A 19,018-nucleotide genomic window follows, 5' to 3' on the forward strand; every position below is an offset into this window, starting at 1 on the left:
CTGTAGTATAGCCCGAAATCTGGAAGAGCTGCACCCCCCTCGGCCCCTGCCGTCTCAATACAAGGAAGGGTAAACGTGCTCTATCATTTTGCCAGATATAGCGTATAATCATAGAGCGGACCCCAGGTAAGAACTCTTTTTCTAATTCAATTGGGAGTGCTTGAAATAGATATAACAATTTAGGGAGGACGGTCATTTTGATTGCGCATATTCGACCCAACCAGGATATAAATAGTGGTTTATCATCGTTTAAGATCCTTTTGCACCTGGATGAGTAAGGGTGGGAAGTTTGCCCTAAACAGACCCTCTAGTGATCTGGACCCCTAGATATGTAAGACTATGTTTGGCCCATGTGAACTTAGTCTCCCTCTGCACAAGTAACTTTTCTCTGTCTGATAATGTTAAGTTTAAAACAGAAGATTTCGCCAAATTAACTCGAAAGCCCACAACGATCTGAAAGTTCTTCATCATCCGCGAATAACAATACCTTATGTCCCCCCCCCCCCATCAAATCTAATCCCATGGATGTCTGTGGTTGCCTGTAGCCGAATCGCCAGCGGTTCGATACTCAGGGCAAACAATAAGGGGGATAGAGGACACCCCTTTCAGGTGACTCGACCTGACTCGAAGGGTCAGTGACCTGTACTCTTGAACGTGGGCAAGCATAGTTAGCTCTGATCAGAGTGAGGAAAAGGAAGTGCCAATCCACCCTGTCGAAGGCCTTTTCCGCGTCCAGTCCCACTATATCCGCCGGCACCCTGAACTTGGACACCTTTTCCATAAGGTGCAGCATCCTGTGTATATTGTCATGTGTTTGTCTCCCTTTTATGAATACAGATTTATCAGGGCAGATAATGTCTAGCATCAGATTCTCTAAACGGGATGCCAATATTTCTGAATAGAGTTTAGCGTCCAGGTTCAAGAGGGCAATCAGCTTATAGGAGGCACACTGTTGAGGATTCTTCTCCGGCTTAGGTATCACCATAACCAGGGCCTCTGCCATGGAGGGAGACACCTTTTGCCCTGTCGCTATTTCATTGAATAGCGCAGTCAGGTGGGATATCAGTTCCGGCGCGTAGGTCTTGTAAAAATGTGCGGTCAGGCTCTCACCCCTTGGCAATTTGTGGGGCTTCACTGAAATTGCTTGTCTCACTTCCTCCTCAGAGATCGGGGCATCAGCTGATCCCTCCAAATTTCAGAGATCTGAGGAAGTGCAAGCGAGGCCAGATAGTTCTTCTGAGCTGTGATGTCGGGGCGTTGCCCTGTAAAGCTCTTGGTAGAAGGCACCAAAAACGTTCTCCTTGCCTATATCGTCCTGTTCTGTCTCCCCTCCATCCATAATTATTCCCCCAATGTACTACCGTTCCCTTTTTTCCCGTAGTTGTTGCGCCAGGTGTGTGCCCACTTTATTTCCCTGTGCATTTGCATTACGGCGCATTCACAAAAGTGTGAATTCCGCTCTATTGTTATAGATGGCGCCGAGTTTCCCTTTTAATGCACTTATCTGGTGCTTCAAACTCTGAGTGGGGTTCTTTTTAACTTCACATTCTGTTCTACTCAGCTCGGCTTCGAGTTCCACCCTCTCCTTTGCTCTCTGTTTATTCAGTGCGGAGATCAATGCAGTACATTTGTGTTGCAATACCGCTTTGAATGCGTCCCAGTTGTTTAGGTGTGACGTGGCATTCGGGTCATTCAACTGTTAAAACTCCTTGATTGCAACCCTTAACTCATCCCGTAACAGTCTGTCCGGGGTCAGAGGTACGGGAAAATACCATCTTTGTGGGCCCTGCACACACCACCCCCACCGAAGACACACCATGATAAGTCTGTGGTCCGACAATGTGATGGGCAGAATCTTGGCTTCTTGGATTGTACCCTGCATTACCTGGGAAACAAAGACATAGTCCAAACAAGAATATGCCTGGTGAACATGTGAGATGTATAGTCTTTAGTTTCTGGGTGGAGGGACCTCCATGCATCCACGAGACCCAGATCGTGAAATGTGTGTTCCAATGTTTTGGGGAAACTTCCTCCCGCGGATCTGCGGGGGTGGGTACTGTCCTCTGTCGGGTGTCAGGTAAGGTTAAAATGCCCCATTAGAATGATCATTCCTTCGGCAAAACCCCCTACCATATCCAATAGCGAGCTCACAAAGGCTGTTTGGCCCGTGTTGGGGACATAAGCCGAGCTAAAGGTGACAGCTCTCCTTCGAAGTTTCCCCCTAACCATAACCACCCGTCCCTTCCTGTCTGCCTTTATCCCTTCTGGTTGAAATTTAATGTTGTTGTGAAACATTAATGCCACCCCATTGTGTTTTGTGCCGGCTGAAGATCTATACATAAGGAAGTAGCTTTTGTGCTGTAGCTGCAGTTCATCCTGTCTCTTTAGGTGCGTCTCCTGAAGGGCCACTACATCAAATTGATGGTCTATCAAATACTTCCAAATCTTTTGGCGTTTAAGAGGGGAATTCAAGCCCTTCACATTCCAGTTTGCAATCGATATCATCTTTCAGGCTCACTGTCTCCGCCCGCTTGTTGTTCCCTCCGATGCATCTCTACCCCTGTCCCCCTTGTCATCTCCCCGTCACCGTCAAGCTATCTGTTACAGCAAAGGATATCTTCGGTCGCCTTTCTGTCCCGCTTCTCCACCATCCTTGGAGACCGCTCTCCATTGTGATGCTTTCAACCGTGACGACTCTCCCGTGGCTGCAGGCCCTAGATCCCCCTCATCTTCAGGGACCGGCAGGACCAAAATCTCCAGGCCATCCTTGAGCACTGTGATGTGGCGCTGTTTGTTCTAGAACTCGAAAGCTAACTCAAATGAATAGGTCCAACGATACCTCACGCGATCAGCTCTCAGTTTTTCTGTGAGTATCCGAAAGGATTGCCTGCGTTGTAAGGTCACCTGTGCCAGGTCTTGGAACAGTGAGCATGTGAAACCCTGGAAACAGATCGTATCTTTCTGTCTGGACTCCCGTAGGATCTCTCCTTTAACCTTGAACGAGTGGAGCTTGACAAGAATATCCCGGGTGCGTCTCCTCTCTCCAGGTGTTGCAGGCCCAACCTTGTGCTCTCTTTCTATTTTAATCTTCAATTGCCGTGGCCCCAGGATCTCTGCAAATAGCCCCTCTATAAAGGCTTCACGGTCTGGCCCCTCCGCTCCCTCCTCCAGGTCTCTGATGCGGATATTGTCTCTCTGTGACCTGTTTTCTAGGTCTTCATTCTTTAAAAGGGCCTACTGGAGTTGTGTATGAAGGATCTGCACCCTGTCGTGGGTATCCACCACTCTCTTGTCCAATTCTTGGGTTTGCGCCTCTGTCTCCATCAGTCTTGTCCCAATAGCGTCTACGTCCTGTTGAAGTGAAGTCATCCTCTCTAACAGGTCAGCCCAAAGTTGTTCCATAGAGGCCTGGGGGTCGCCTTTTAATTCTGTGCGCAATTCTGTTTTAAAATCCTTCAGGGATGCCAACAGGTCCTCCTTAGTTAGAGCCATGCTGGATTCGGCACTCCCCTTCTCCAGCGCTTGTTTCTTCCCTGCAGGGGCAAAAGAATGGGATACTTTAGCTGTGGCCTTTTTTGGGGGCATAGATGCGATCGCCACCACCGGCGAAGAGTTCTCCGATTGCTGGCCCACCCGGGGCAGGTGCATATGACTTAGAGCGCTACCTCGCTGGGCTCTCTGTTGTGCACCTTTATGCGTCTCTGGCTTGAGAAAGTGGCAGCTTTAAATATCAAATGTCCCTGGCGGCCATCTTAGGGTCAGGCATTCATTTTGGCCCTGTATTTCCCTCACGTCTGGTCACCATGATGCTTCCTCTGTGGTGTTAGGGGACCCATGCATGTGACCACCCCTTCAACTGTTGCATCCCAGACTGCATTGTGTGCTGTCTACCTGCTGGGGTGCTTTGTCTGCTATCTTGGGGTCAGGCGGCATAGAGGTGGTAGACTTCACTACCTTCATTGCTGCCCTCCTTTTTATTGCTGCACCTTACTGGCCTTGGGGGTATAGGGGAGTGTACCCCAGCTGGATCGCCCCGTACTCCCCCCCTCTGGCTCACTCCGGTGTCCCATCACTCACGGCTGCCAAGTGCCTCGGGACGCCCGCCTCCCAGTCCAGGCTTCAGTCAAACCGCCGTGCGTGCCGGCAGATCCTTCTTTTATCCGCCTGCTCATGCACTCTTTGTTGCATCCCAGGCAGCGCCCTGCTGGTCCCGTCCGCCAGCGATTAGTTTAGGCGGCCGCAGGGGGTCGGTGCCATTTTGAAAATTCCTGTTGCGGCGGTCAGTTTGGAGTTTTCCCGTGCACTTTTGTGGGTAGGCCGCTTCCGCCGGCCACCCGCGGCTCCCCTCCTTGTCCGGTACCTGCTCCTGTGCTTATCTGCTACGTTGGGGATCCACAACCGCTCATGACAGCAAGTTGGCAGTGGAGCGGCACAGATCACGTCCGTCTCACCATCTTGCTTAGCCACGCCCCCCGTGGAGGGAGTTTTTGTGGATGATGGCGATGCCTTATCCTGGGCGGGTGGGGCGGTCTTTTCTCAGGATCTTGTTTCCGTCTGGGGTGGTGGTTGCGATGTCGGGTGTGGAGCTGGTGTTGGTCCAGATCTCTGTGAGGAAGGTGACGTCTGGCGTGTGAGTGTTGAGGAGGTCCCAGATTTCCATGCCGTGTCTGTGCAGAGAGTGCATGTTGGGGAGGATGCAGTTCAGTGGTTTGTGTGCGCTGGCGTCCGGTGGGCTGGGGTCTGGAGGGGAGTGAAGGTGCAGCGGCAGTGTCAATAGGAGATCAGGCCTTGGGTGTTGCTCAGCGTCGAGAGTTGGCATTTGTTGCTGCATCCAGGGTTAAGAGCGTGGAGAGTGCTGGGGTCGTACCTGCGGTAGGTCGGTGGACCAGGGATCCTGACACTGGCCGCGGACCGGCGCAGATGGGGAGCCTGCAGCATGGCCACACGGCGGCTGCCATTAAGTAGCAGTCGGGGAGGGCGGTCAGCTGGGAGGTGGGAGACACGCTGGTGGGGAGGGCTGTGAGGGCGGGAACGGCAGGGAGCGCAGGCAAAGGGTCAAAATAGAAGCAGAAAAAGAAAAGAAGAAAGGGCAAAAGAGAAAGGGCAAAACAGAAAGATGCAAAACAGAGAGAGCAATAAGAGAAAGGGCAAAACAGAAAGAGCAAAAAGAGAAAAACGGGCTCAGAGGACACAGAACAGAGCGGAGTAGCAGAAGAACAGAGTGCTCTTCCACTAGAACACCAGGGACGAGGTGCAGGCAGGAGCCTGTGGGTAAAGAAGGGCCTCGAGCATCTACCTGGCACAGAGCTTGGGCTCAGAGAGCAGTCCCACAACGGTGCAGCTGCGCAGGGGGAGCAGTGACACTGAACACTCATTGTGTTGTCTGTTACTTATTCTTCCACCACATTCTTCTGTCAACCAATCATACTGATCAAATGCTTTTTATCAATTAGAAAAAAAGGTTTTTTATAGGCGTACTAGATAGCATAACTAGGCTGCAAATTTAATTTGCAGGTCTTTTGGCCTGTTTGCACTGACATCATTTTCAAAGTTGCTGAAGAAAATGTGTCTTTAAAATTACATGAACAGGTTTCTATTTGCATGCTTCTCTGCTATTTTTTTTCTTTTCATAAAATAGATGAAATGTGATTCATTTCACATAGTTGTTTTCCTCTACCAAATAATATGTATTTATTTGTGTGCCTTAGTCGAGATGTTCCTATATGTTGCAATATTCAAGGTCTGCTGCTGTCTCCGAGCCACAATTGTATTTCTACTCATTTTAAAATGGCCTACCGTTTAGTTTGCTTCAAGAGTGCAATGCCATTTCCCATGTTTTCAGAGAAAATGGTTCCCACTAATTATTAATTATGTAAGTGTTTACTCAAACTTTTTATTTTATGTAGCACAATTTCTACAATGTTGATTGGTTCAGCTCATGTATCTTTGTTAGTACAGCCCTATGATACCACTTCACGCCATGACCAGAGCGTTGTTTTTCACTTCTCTTAAACTATATAGCTAGGATGTATGCCAGACTTGCCATGAACTTTCTCGAGACTTTTTGCTCACTTAGCTCATTTATGCTTGGAGACTTTTCCTTGCTTTCATACTGGTCAGTCTCCATGTCAGACTGTTATCTGACTTTATAATTTGACTTTCTTTGTTTTTAAACTGAGTTGACTCGACTTTGGAGTGTTTACTGATTAATCTCTTTTCTTGGAGCGGGTCTACATTTCAGTACTCTTGTTGATTACCCTCCCTTGACTTACAGGCTAAGTAGATCTATGCTAGTTTATCATGGAACTAGATTTGGTTGTGGCGAATTCCCTTATGTTATCATCTCTTGTAAATGGCTTAATGTTTATGTATTATCGTGCTGATTTGAATCTGACTAACTACATTTTTACCTTCTGTAACGATTATGAATTTTGACTAAACCTTTATGGTTTTTTACTATAAATTTTGTCCTGTGAAGGTTTTCTTTATTTGTTTAAGGGCCCCTGTCTTTTGAGACTCACACTGCCCGATCAGGCGCATCAGCCCTTTTAAATTATTAGTGCAAAGAGATAACATTACTGTTAGAAATGGGGTTTCTGGTTGGCAGAGGTTTGCATCCTGTCCAAGCAAGAATCACCACTCTAGTCAGAGGCACACTAAAAGATGACCTTGTAGGAAATCTCACCTGGATCCTTTCTGTAGGAAAGAGAGGAGGTTGTGATGCTGGATCCCAACCTCCCTATCAATTTGAGACAACCCAACAGAGGTCAAAGTCAATCCCAACCGAAGGGTAAGAGGGAACGGAAGAGAAAAACAGAAGACTTCCGCTGATGACTACACTACAGGTTCCGAGTCTATCGGAACATGTGTAGGCTCACCCTATGTGAATAAGCAAAAGGTGTATCAGAGGGAACCCCTACACAGGCCATCACAGTTTACATCCATCTGATCTGTATATCAAGTACTGTTCCTATACCTGTGTGCATCCCCTATTCCATCAAGTGTAGCAGATACTGAGGTCAACAGGCAATACCACTTATCTATCAATCAAACAATCAATAAAGCTTTATTCGATTGTGGATAAACAATCATAAAAGCATAGTAACAACATTTCATATATAAAAGTTCATATAAAAATACATTTACAGAAATTAATTGGAAGATAACACATTATTAAACTCAGCCTGCTTTCTAAGAATTAAAAAAAGAAGCATTTGTTTTCTTTGACACAGAACTTTTTTCAGCAAGATTACCATCCTAAACATACTGTGCACATTGTCAAGTTGTTGTAGTGCCAAAAGGGCAGGTCGACATTGACGAAGCCCAAACCATTTTAACACGGGGACTATACTCATTCTCCTGGCATAAGAATAACATCTACAGAAAAAAGTGACGTGGATCGTAGTGTTTTTTTTAGAGATGTTAGCACAAGGGCACAACTGGAGGTCTTGAGACTAGTCATTCAGTTTTGGAAAGGTGACTTATCTATGGAAAACCCCCAGTCGAAATCGGGTTCGTAGGAACCTGTCATATTCACTCAGGACAAATGTGAGGGAGGGTTGAATATTAAAAGTAATTAAAACCAGTTGATTGTGTAGGACAGAAGGTTTTACAATTTCAGATGATAGTCTGGAAGTGTCTAGCAATAACAAGCCCTTTGCTTTTAAATCCTTCCTAGTTATTTCCCTGGTGGCACTGGGATTAGTAAAGTACTCTACATAATCAAGATCTTGTAAGAATTTACGAACATAGCGTATCCATGGAATCCTCAGGGCCCCATCCAATTTCATAACGTCCAAAATGATGTCTCTATTTAATTTTGTCTCTTTTTTTGTCCAGAGTCTGTGCCATAGCAGCACAGGCTCAAGCTTTATTAAGTCTGAAATAAAGGAGAGGCACAACTCCGCATGACAGATACATGCAAAAGTGCCATTCGAGACAGATAAAATATATTTAAAAAAAGAGTTTTCTACTCTTTGGATGGGTAACAGGTCAACTGGTCCCCAAACCCCCAGTCCCATAAACTGCCGCTGAGACACATTTTGCATTATATATCTTGATAAGCTCCTGAGGTGGTCTTTTACCTAGTTTTCTGGCAAAAGCGCTAAGGCCAGATGTAGTACGCAGTAATGCTAATTTTTTCGCGCACACTGCCTGTGACCAGGAGTCATTGTGGGCAAAGAGGATGCCCAAATATGAATTTCTTTTACCACTTATCTAAAATAACCCAGAAAGAAATGTAGTAACCTGTGTAGATGTTTAAGCAATGCAATTTGGTGTATTCAGACCTATCCTATGGTTAAATAATACACAATATGCTTATAGTGCATTACATTATGCAGTCTATATATGAGTCAAATCATCAGGGTAACAAAACAACAAAACAAAAATAAGCCTTAATCAAAAAATCATGAGTACTTGAGATAATTCACAGTGGTATATATGCTAGTTATCAATTATAATATGCTTCCTATTTCTTGTTTTCTCTTTAGAACATGAAGCAGGAGAGTACCAGGAGATCCATGACTGAACAACAATGTGAATAGTCAGATAAGTATCTCATGGCTTGATTAGCAAGGATCAAAAGTAAATATACCCATGTACTAGCACGTCTAACAGTCAAGTTTTGAGAATTGATGCTTTTTTCCCTTGTCCTGGCTTTTCAGTCCAGAAGCGTGAAGGATGTCAGAGCTTGCAGAAGACGAAGTTCCCCTGAGGCTGACACCGACGAGGCAAGACAAAGATTCTGCCCAAAGCGAGGACACGTTGGAAGGAGGCTGCTGTTACCGAACAACTCGAACTACAAGCAGCCTCCTGCCTACATATGGCGCAGATATTGCAGAGAATCTCCGCCCCACCACGCTCGGCCAACTACGAGGGAGGTGACACGCCTGTCAGACTTGTGCTCACCCTCTGGTAGCTTGGCACAGGCAATGTATAAAGTACTTGTGCAATACACTCACACAGTGTTGGCTGTGTATCGCCCACCCCAGAGCTCGCCAGATTTTAATGATATTTTTCTGGAGCTCTTGGTTAACTTGGCCTCTAGATACAAATTCCTTATGGTGGTAGGGGACTTCAATTACCACTGGGATAAGATACCCAGAGACCCTATAGTGGGCGAGTTTGGAAATAATCTTTCCTCACTTAACCTACAGCAATTAGTAGTAGGACCTACACATGAGAAGGGCCATACACTTGATTTAATTTGGTCCTCTATACCCCAGACAGAAATAACTGAGGTCAGTCCCTGTATATGGTCAGACCACTTTTTGATCAAGTGCTGGGTCCCAGGAGATCCCTCACCCGCAGGGTCGAGTCAACTGTGGAGAAAGGTCCGGTCGTGGAAAAAGATAGAGGCAGACACCTTACTTGCCACGCTGCTTTCCACTTCACCTCCTATGGTGAGGGAATCAAATCTAGATTCCGATACCACAGCCCTCATGGCCTGGATCCGTGCCGCTCTGGACAAATTGGCTCCGGAACGGCTAGAAAAGACCAGAGCTAAAGGAAAGGGAGCACTGTGGTTTGATGCTTCACTTAGAGAACAAAAACAAGCTCTTCGCAAGGTGGAAAGAAGGTGGAGACTTAATTATAGTCTTGCGGAGGCAGAAAATTATAAAAAGTCTCTCTCAAAAATTACAAGGCGGAGATTCTGGTGAGGAAGTCAGCCTTCTATGAAAACAGGATCAGAGGAGCCACGAACAAACAAAGGGAGACCTTTGCTATCTTAAGGGAACTAACGCAGCTGGATGGGAGGATTCCTGCTAGCAACCAGCCTGACTGCGATGCCTTCCAAAGGTTCTTTCTTCAGAAAGTACAGGACATCATTAGGGATATCACAGCGACTTCAGCTGATCCTTTGTTGTCTTCCTGCTCGGCTAGTCAGAAGTTGTCAGGGACATTGAGTAATTTCCCTTGTATTAACTTGGAGAGCCTGGCCGTGCTTGTTGGTCAAGTTAAGTCAGGGTCCAATACGGACCCATGCCCCCCAAGGATCTTTCAAATGGCCCTGCCGGGTATTCAAACTCAGTTGCTGAGTCTTTTGAATGAGTCGCTAAAGGTGGGTTATCTCCCTGTCCAGTTGAAGGAAGCCAGGGTCTCTCCACTGTTAAAGAAAGCAGGTACAGACACCAAGGCCTTAAAGAACTACCGGCCTATCTCACAACTGCCATTCCTGGGCAAAATCCTGGAAAAGCATGTTTTGAACACTCTGGCTAGCTACCTGGAGGAACATGATTTACTCCACCCCAGGCAGGCGGGCTTTCGACCCCAACACAGCACTGAGCTAGTAATGGCCGCCGTCACTGATGAGCTGAGAATCAGGGCGGACAATAAACAGCCTTGTGCCCTGATTCTTTTAGACTTGTCAGCGGCCTTCGATACGGTCCGCCATACCATTTTATTGGACCGTATCGCAAAGCTGGGAATTACAGGACAAGTGCTTAAGTGGCTGGAGTCCTTTTTGACGGGTCGTACCCAGAGAGTGCAATTGGGCGACCAGTCATCCGAGGCAAGTGCTGTGACCTGGGGTGTGCCCCAAGGGTCCGCTCTTTCGCCTCTACTTTTTAATATCTATCTACAACCCTTGGTGGAGGAGCTAATGCATAGGAATTGTCAAATCTTCAACTATGCCGATGATACCCAGCTTTTGTTCCAGTTGGAAGACTCAATGGAAGCACAGGAATCGGTAAGGAACCTGCTCCGATTCACTGTAAATTGGATGACCAACAACCTTCTGAAAGTAAATGCTGAGAAAACAGAGGTTTTGGTCATCACAAATCAAGCTAACCCCTGGTGTGACCTGTTTTGGCCTCCAGAACTTGGTACAACTCCTATTCCGGGTAGGGTGGTCAAAAGTTTAGGACTAAAGATCGATGCAGACCTCTCCATGGCCCCCCAAGTCTCGGCAGTGGTGGGGTCGTGCACGGGGGTGCTGAGGCAACTGCGCAAGTTAGTTCCTATTCTTTCTGCCCCCACCCTGCAGTCCATTGTGTCCGCCACAGTTATCTCAAGGCTAGACTATGGTAATGCCTTGTATCTTGGCTTGCCGCAGAAGTTGCTGAGGAAACTACAGGTAGTGCAGAATGACGCTGCTAGGTTGATCTATTCTTTACCTCGGAACTCGCACGTCACCCCTCTACTCCGGAAGTTACACTGGCTGCCTGTCAAGTCTAGAGTGCAGTTTAAATGTCTTTGCATAGCTCATAAGGCAATTTTTGGCAAAGCTCCAGATTACATTAAGCAGCGCCTGAGGAAGTACATTCCAGGCAGAACCCTGCGCTCGGGTACGGCCTCCAACCTCTTTCAACCTCGATTTAAGCTAAAATCAAAAGGGGGCAGAGCTTTATCTGCACTCCTCCCGCAATTGTGGAATGAGTTACCAGCCAGCCTGAAGGCAGACCCGCAGCTACTGTCCTTCAGGAAGAACTTGAAGACTCATTTGTTTAAAAAGATAATATCTTCATCCCAAGTAGGACGGCTGGCGGAGTGATTTAGGCGTAAGTTGGTTATGTTCTTTCTGTGTAAGCGCTTAGAGAGCGATGGTGATAGGCGCTCTACAAATTGACTTTAACATAACATAACACAGTAACACACTGAAAATACCACAAAAAGACCACACACAGGTTTAGAACAATCGAGAATACAATTGAGAATATTTATCTGAGTAAAACAAGACCAAAGCAACAAAAATCCAATAAGTAAAACCGAAGATATGAATTTTTAAAGAAAAAAACAAAAATAGTGCTTAGAACTCAACAGCACTAAAATGTTACTTAGGGTCGCACTAGACCGGGGTGAATCCAAAGTTCAGGTTGAACGCGATGGAGGACAGGACTCAAACAGGTCCCGCTAACAAAGTACCTTGGATGGAGCAATGCGTCGTCGTCAAGCATACGATGCATCTGCTCTGATTCTCGAAGTCGGGTCGCTGCGTCGAAGTCAAGCTTCACAGTCAGGACCTCGGTTCGGCACTGTGTCATCATCAAACCTCACATGTGGGTCTCGCACCGCTGTTATGTACTGTGCCGCGCAGGGATGTGCTCAGAACGGTGTTGAAGGGCAGTGTGTCGGTTCCGATCGGCGCAGAGGAGACGATGTGTCGAGTTTGTACCAGAACAACTGCAGAACACATTCTGAGGCCTAGGACTGAAGGGAGAACCTCAGGCAAGGGAGGACTTACAGGTGGCAGAGTCCAGCTGCACCAGTAGAATTGCAGGAAGTCTTTTATGTCATCAGAAAACAGGAGGCAAGCCAGCCAGCCCTTGGAGGAGTCACTGTGGGTTCAAGTCAGAGGGGTCCAGTCCTTTTACTCAGGAGGGCAGAGATCAGCAGACAGCAGGGCAGCTCAGCACAGCAATGAAGCAGTTCCTTAGAATAGACAGTCAATCAGAGTGGCAATCCTGGTAGCACAGCAGTCCCTATTCCTGGCAGAGTTCTTCACAGGTCCAGTAGTGTACTGAATTGGTAGGAGACAGAGCCCCAGAACCTATACCCAAATGTGCCTTTGAAGTTGGGCGTGACTTCAAAGCAGCTCCTTGAAGTGCACAGGTCCCCTTTCATCCCAGCCCAGTCTGCCAGACTGTCTGTGGGGGGTAGTCAGTCCTTTGTGGGGAGACAGGATACAGCCTATTCAGATGTAGGTGTGAGCCCCCGATCCCCCGTCCTGCACAGGAAGGATATCAGAATGCAGATGAGCCCTCTGTCACACCCACCCTTCTCGTGTTTGTTACTGTCTAGAGGAAATGTACAAATTGTAGCTGTCACCCAGCCCAGACGTCTATTGGAGATTGGCTGTAGGTACACAGAGCTAAGTTAAGCATGGATGTCAATTATAGGTCGCCATGGGTCACAACTGTGACCCCTAAGCCACCCGTTGCAACCTCTGCTACCTTGCTAACTTTCCCTAGTTGTTTGCCAGCCTTGCCAAGCGCTATGGTGGCATAAAATCAGTCACAATGTGAGCAGCGCTTAACTGCACTGCTGTGCTGAAGCTCTGCCTGTAGAGACATTATGATGGGCTTGTATGGGGGAAAGAACTTGCCTCACTTGTTGCTATGGTGCTTCCGGGCTGGGCGGCGCAGTCCTTGATTTGATACATTTTATGTATCTGATGTAGGCCTGGGTCAGGAAGCTGAGCGAATGAGCACGAAGTGCACACATGTCTGGGCATGATTGGATAGTGAAGTGACTAACTACACGTGCTGCAGCTAGCAGCACAGGTGTGTAAGTGCAAGCATGCACCTTCTGCATCCCACGTTAGCTGAGGACGTGGTACCTGGTGCAGTGTGTGTGTACCACCATATTTGGGACAAGCAAACGGGTCCCAGGGCCATCAATTTGATAGAGCGAAAGTGCTACCAATGACGACGGCCCTGGTGAAAATTATTCGCCAGTCACCGCGCGGCAGTAAAAGCCACTCTGTCATGGCACTGCCTCGGAGTCAAGTCAGACTCGTGCCTGCTGCGTGGGTGCTGGGTGTCAAGACTCTAGAGAAGAGGTCTTTAATCTGTGGGTCGTGACCCCCAAAGGGGCCATGGAGTCGTGGACAGAGGGCATGTATTCCTCAGCCTCACTTCTGCCTGCAATGCAATACGTTTGCTCTTCATTTTGGAAAAAGACAATCCTCCTAGAAATGCTTCAGCTGGAATGTCTTTCAGGGAGTGCCCTGGGCTGTGAAACCAAAGCCGGGCATTCAGCTGAACACACCTTCCTGCCAGTGTTCTGCTGGCCTGAAAGAAATGCAGATGTGCGCAATGAGTTAATCTGCAAATGTAAAGGATGCTCGGGAGCCGATCAAACAACTTGAAGCTTTGTGATGACAAACATTTATTCTTTTTGAGTGGTAGTGTAAACAGTTAACAACTGAGCTGTGAAGTGCGTGCTTCAATTGTCATTGTATTTACATAGAGCTTACTATTCCCCGAGGAGGTGTTGAAGGGACAGTTATGTAAAATAAATTGCATTACGTACGCTCTGTGAATTACTAAAATCTATGGGCCTCATTCACAATGAATTGGCTGAAGGCAGCACTGCAAGTATTTTGGATGCGCAGCCCTTTGCAAATTCGAAAGGGCAGGAATGCACTGTATTTACAAAATACGGTGCATTCCTGTCCTTCCTGCTTGCGCACAATTTGGTGCTTAGCACCAACGCAGGCACCCTTGCACCAATGTACAAGGGTGTCTGCTTTGTTGGTAGGATTGTTTTGTGCAAAAACGAACACCTTCCTGCACAAAAGCAATCCATGGAGGCTTTTTCCTCCACATAGAAAGAGGAAACAAGCATTGGCATAGCCAATAGGTCTCGCCTTTGGGACCTTATAAGTGTTTAGCCATGCAACAGTTGATGTTGTTGCACCAAGGATATTGTGCTGCATAACTAAATACTTATAAGGTCCCAAAAGCGAAACCCATTGGCTATGCCAATGCTTGTTGTTATTAGTAAGTAAGTTGCATGAGTAAGTTGCATACTTCTCTCTGTCTCCCCACTTTTATGGACCTTCTGATGGCATTTGTGGCCGAAAACACGCTGCCTCTCTCAAACTGTGGCGATCTGTGCCACATTCCCGTCTGATTTTCTTTTTATAGCACCTAGGCTGGCGTTCAGTGTGCTTCCTGGCGCTCCATAGCTTGCCAGGAATCTACCCAGCTGTGAGATAAAAAAAAAAATAATTAGCCCAGAATTACGCCACTTGGTCAACAAATTAGCTAGCAGATAACCCCACCTTCTCCTCCAAAAACAGCAAAGCTTACTCGTCCAAAAAAACTGAAAGACACTCCTAGGCTCTCTCTGGAAAGCTGCTTCCACATTCTTTGGTGAGCTGGCGCGGCCCACATGCGAAGAGTTTCTTCCTGGGGTGGGGGCCCTCACACCCCCTCTGTTTACTCTTGCCAGCTTGCGGCTACATGTATTTATATCATGTTTACACTTTGCATGTCTGCCTGGTGTGAAACTGCACCGCGTCCTGTCCGACAGCGTCATTTCTGGCGCAGCGCGTACTGAGAGCAACACTGCTATGAGGCGCTCGCCCTCTCGGCATGAAGAACCCTCGGAATAAGGGCATTAGCACAAGGATTGGTGCAGGGTGGATGGCACAGAGGGCCCTAAGCGGAGACAGCACTCAGCTGCCTTATGACAGGTTTATCGGGGCAGGGTCAGTTCTGGGTGGCCCTCCTCGCCACGGGGTCCATCTCTGCCCCAGACACAGGATGGTCCATAATCAAGCACTGGCAGGGCTTATGTAATGCCAGGATGTCCCAAGGTGGGCACTAAGTAAACTAAGGATTCTGAGCTGCGAACACCCCAGGAGTGAAAGGCTGCCGAGGTGCGGCATAAAGGGGGTGGTGAGCCAACAAATTAGCAGGGAGAGCAGAGCCAAGGGTTTGGATTAACTCTAAGAGCAGTGGCAAGTAAATCATGCAACGAACACGTAAAAATATTATATTATTAAGCAGAGCGTTTAAATAATTCCTCCCTCGTAGAGCCAGCGGGCAGGCTGTATGAGCTCAGGTCAGGTCTGAAAGTACCAAAGAGCGAACGCCTCCCATAGCTGCCTGTTTATACTTCCTTAAGAGCTGTCCTGAGAGCTGGGTGGGTATATTGCCCTTGGATACTGCTCTGAGAGCTGTGGGGGTATACTGTCCTGAGAGCTGTGGGGGTATTCTGCCCTAGGATACTGCCCTGAGAGCTGTGGGGGTATATCGTCCTGAGAGCTGTGAGGGTATACTGCCCTCGGATACTGCCCTGAGAGCTGTGGGGTATACTGTCCTGAGAGCTGTGGGGGTATACTGTACTCGAATACTGCCCTGAGAGCTCTGGGGGTATACCGCCCTGAGAGCTGTGAGGGTATTCTGAGCTTGTGTATACCGCCCTTAGAGCGGCATGCATATGGTGCCCTCAGAAACTGCCGACAACTGCATGGATATACCGTTCTCGGTGGTGCATAAGTATAACCCCCTCCTCTTGAAAGCTGAGTACGTACACTAGGGAGGGAGGAGGAGAGAGAGCGAGAGAAGTGAAAGAGATAAAAAGAGAGAGAGTGAGAAAGAGAGAGTGTGAGGAAGAGAGATAAAGAGTGAGAGAGACAGAGAGAGTGTGAGAAAGAGAGTGAGAGACAGAGAGAGAGTGTGTGTGTGTGAGAGAGAGACAGTGTGAGAAAGAGAGAGAGATTGAGAAAGAGTGAGAGAGACCGAGAGAGAGAGACAGAGTGTGAGAAAGAGTGAGACCGAGAGAGAGTGTGTGTGAGAGACAGGGAGACAGTGAGAGAAAGAGAGAGAGTGTGAGAAAGAGAGAGAGAAAAAGTGAGAGAGACAGAGAGTGGGAGAGACAGAGAGAGTGGGAGATAAAGAGAGAGAGAGTGACAGACAGAGAGAGAATGTGTGAGAGAGAGAGTGTGTGTATGTGTGTGCGTGAGAGAGAGAGAGAGAGAGAGAGATCCAAAATACTCAGCCTTTACTCCAGGTCCCACAGCACGGAAAGTGACCCAAAGTCTTACACTGCCTGGGGCTGACAGACCAAGTAGCCAGTCCAGCCAAAGCGCCCTGAGAATGTAGCCGATACACATAAAAAGCCAGATAAAAAACTGGGGTACACACTGGGGGCCAAAGAACAAGCTAGAACAGTACTGATCACTCCACCTTACACAGCGCTGCACCGTGGTGAGAACCGCAAAGCACATGTGTTCACCAAGAGAATAAACGACCATGGGCCAGAAATAGCGACTGACTGACGGAAACCAAATAGAAGTGAAGCGTGTCTGCCACCAGTGGGGCCTGGAAGAAACGTGCCAGGCAGTCTCCCTACCGCCCCGCCTACTAAGATACACGGAGCACTCACTTTCCATTAAACTGCACTTCCAGACACTCAGTCGTTTCACTCGTTTATTTTGTCAATACTTCTTTTGCCAATAAAGTTCTCTGTGTTGCGTTGTATGGTGGTAGGTGGTCTATAAACGTGCAAAGCATTCCCCGGCCTAGATGTGCCTAGTGGTACCTCTATAGCACCAGGAGGCGGGTGTAGCGATCACGTGAAGGGTCTGTAAAGAGTGCTGGCATGGAATATATATGCACACTACCCTATGTCACCGCAGTAAATAACTCACATACGGAATCTTTCACTGTGGGGGAAACGTAAACACAGCCAAAGAATTTCACTTGTTTACTTTGTCAACACTTCTCTTGCCAGTAAAGTTCTGTGTTGCGTTGTATGGTGGTAGGTGGTCTACAAATGTATAAAGCATTCCCCACCCCTAGATGTGCCTAGTGGTACCTCTAAAGCGCCAGGAGGCGGGTGTACAGATCACGTGAAGGGTCTGTAAAGAGTGCTGGCATGGAATATATATATGCACGCTACCCTACGTCACCGCAGTAAATAACTCACATACGGAATCTTTCACTGTGGGGAAAATGTAAACACAGCCAAAAGGAAAAATGTCACGTGTTTACTTTGTCAACACTTCTCTTGCCAATAAAGTTCTCTTTGTTGCGTTGTATGGTGGTAGGTGGTCTATAAACGTACAAAGTATTCCCCGCCCGAGATGTGCCTAGTGGTACCTCTATAGCACCAGGAGGCGGGTGTAGCGATCACGTGAAGGGTCTGTAAAGAGTTCAGGCATGGAATATATATGCAGGCTACCCTACGTCACCGCAGTAAATAACTCGCATACGGATTCTTTCACTGTGGGGGAAACGTAAATACAGCCAAAGAATTTCACTCGTTTACTTTGTCAACACTTCTCTTGCCAATAAAGTTCTCTGTGTTGCGTTATATGGTGGTAGGTGGTCTATAAACGTACAAAGCATTCCCCGCCCTGAGATGTGCCTAGTGGTACCGCTATAGCGCCAGGAGGCGGGTGTACAGATCACGTGAAGGGTCTGTAAAGAGTGCTGGCATGGAATATATATGCACGCTACCCTACGTCACCACAGTAAATAACTCACATAGGGAATCTTTCACTGTGGGGGTAACGTAAACACAGCCAAAGAACTAACCAACACAGACAGTGACCAGAGACTAGAAACAGAGTCTGTCCACAAGCCAACTCAAACAAGCGCAGTCCCGAAAGTGAAAGATAAGAAAGTGCTGTGCGACAGCAGCAAAGCAGGTGAGCCAGTTCGTCTCGCAGGGGAAGGGGCGTCTACAGAAAACCCTCATTTCCAATGGCAGGCCACCCTTTAGCATAAACGATGATGCCAGCCAATGGAAATAAGGGGCGGGGCTTAATTCCCTCTTCTGAAAGTCCTTGTAAGCAATAAATCTCGCCGAGCGTGCTGTGCATGTGCGCTGCAACGCTAGGCGAGACCTAAAAACGAGGAGAAATAAAGATATTTCTCCTTGTTAAGCCTCCACTGGGGAGGCGTACAGTTTTGACGCTAGTCAGGTTTACAGATACTTGTAAATGTGGGAATGTGTCAAAACCCATGGGTGTCCCATGGGAAAATCCAAAGCAAAGCCCATGGAATGTCCTCCTTACACATTGTAATGCAGCACAGCTACCTCTGCTGTGGTGCCTTACACCATATCTATGAGGCCATGAAAACCCAATCAAAGTGGCTTTGCATGGCCTAGTAGATATGGGTCTGCTTTCTGCCCCACCAGAGCATCATAAAAAGTGATGAACCGGCGGCGCAAAGGGCTTGTAAATAAGCCCCTATATTTTAGAAGTTCCATTTTATCGTAAAACATTTTGTAGCAGTCTATCTTATACTGTGTGTAATGCAAGCATAAAATAATGACTTACATATTCACAGTTCTTTCTGTCACAGGCTGTGACCTCGTAGCACTAAAAATACACAAGTCACTATTATCCACTGCACCAACCAAGATTGAATTATGTGGCTCTCTAGTTACACACAGACCTTTGCAGTGCATTAATTAATAGAGGTGTCATAATGTACTATGGTGCATTTCCCACAGAGTAACAACTTGTTTTATATATGTGTTATTCATTGAAGCTGCAATTTATTATATGTAGCTACCTGAAGGTGAAAGATACATACAGACTATTTTGTTTTTA

Source organism: Triturus cristatus, chromosome 3_1 (assembly GCF_964204655.1).
Source record: "Triturus cristatus chromosome 3_1, aTriCri1.1, whole genome shotgun sequence".
In the NCBI taxonomy this organism is placed as follows: Eukaryota; Metazoa; Chordata; class Amphibia; order Caudata; family Salamandridae; genus Triturus; species Triturus cristatus.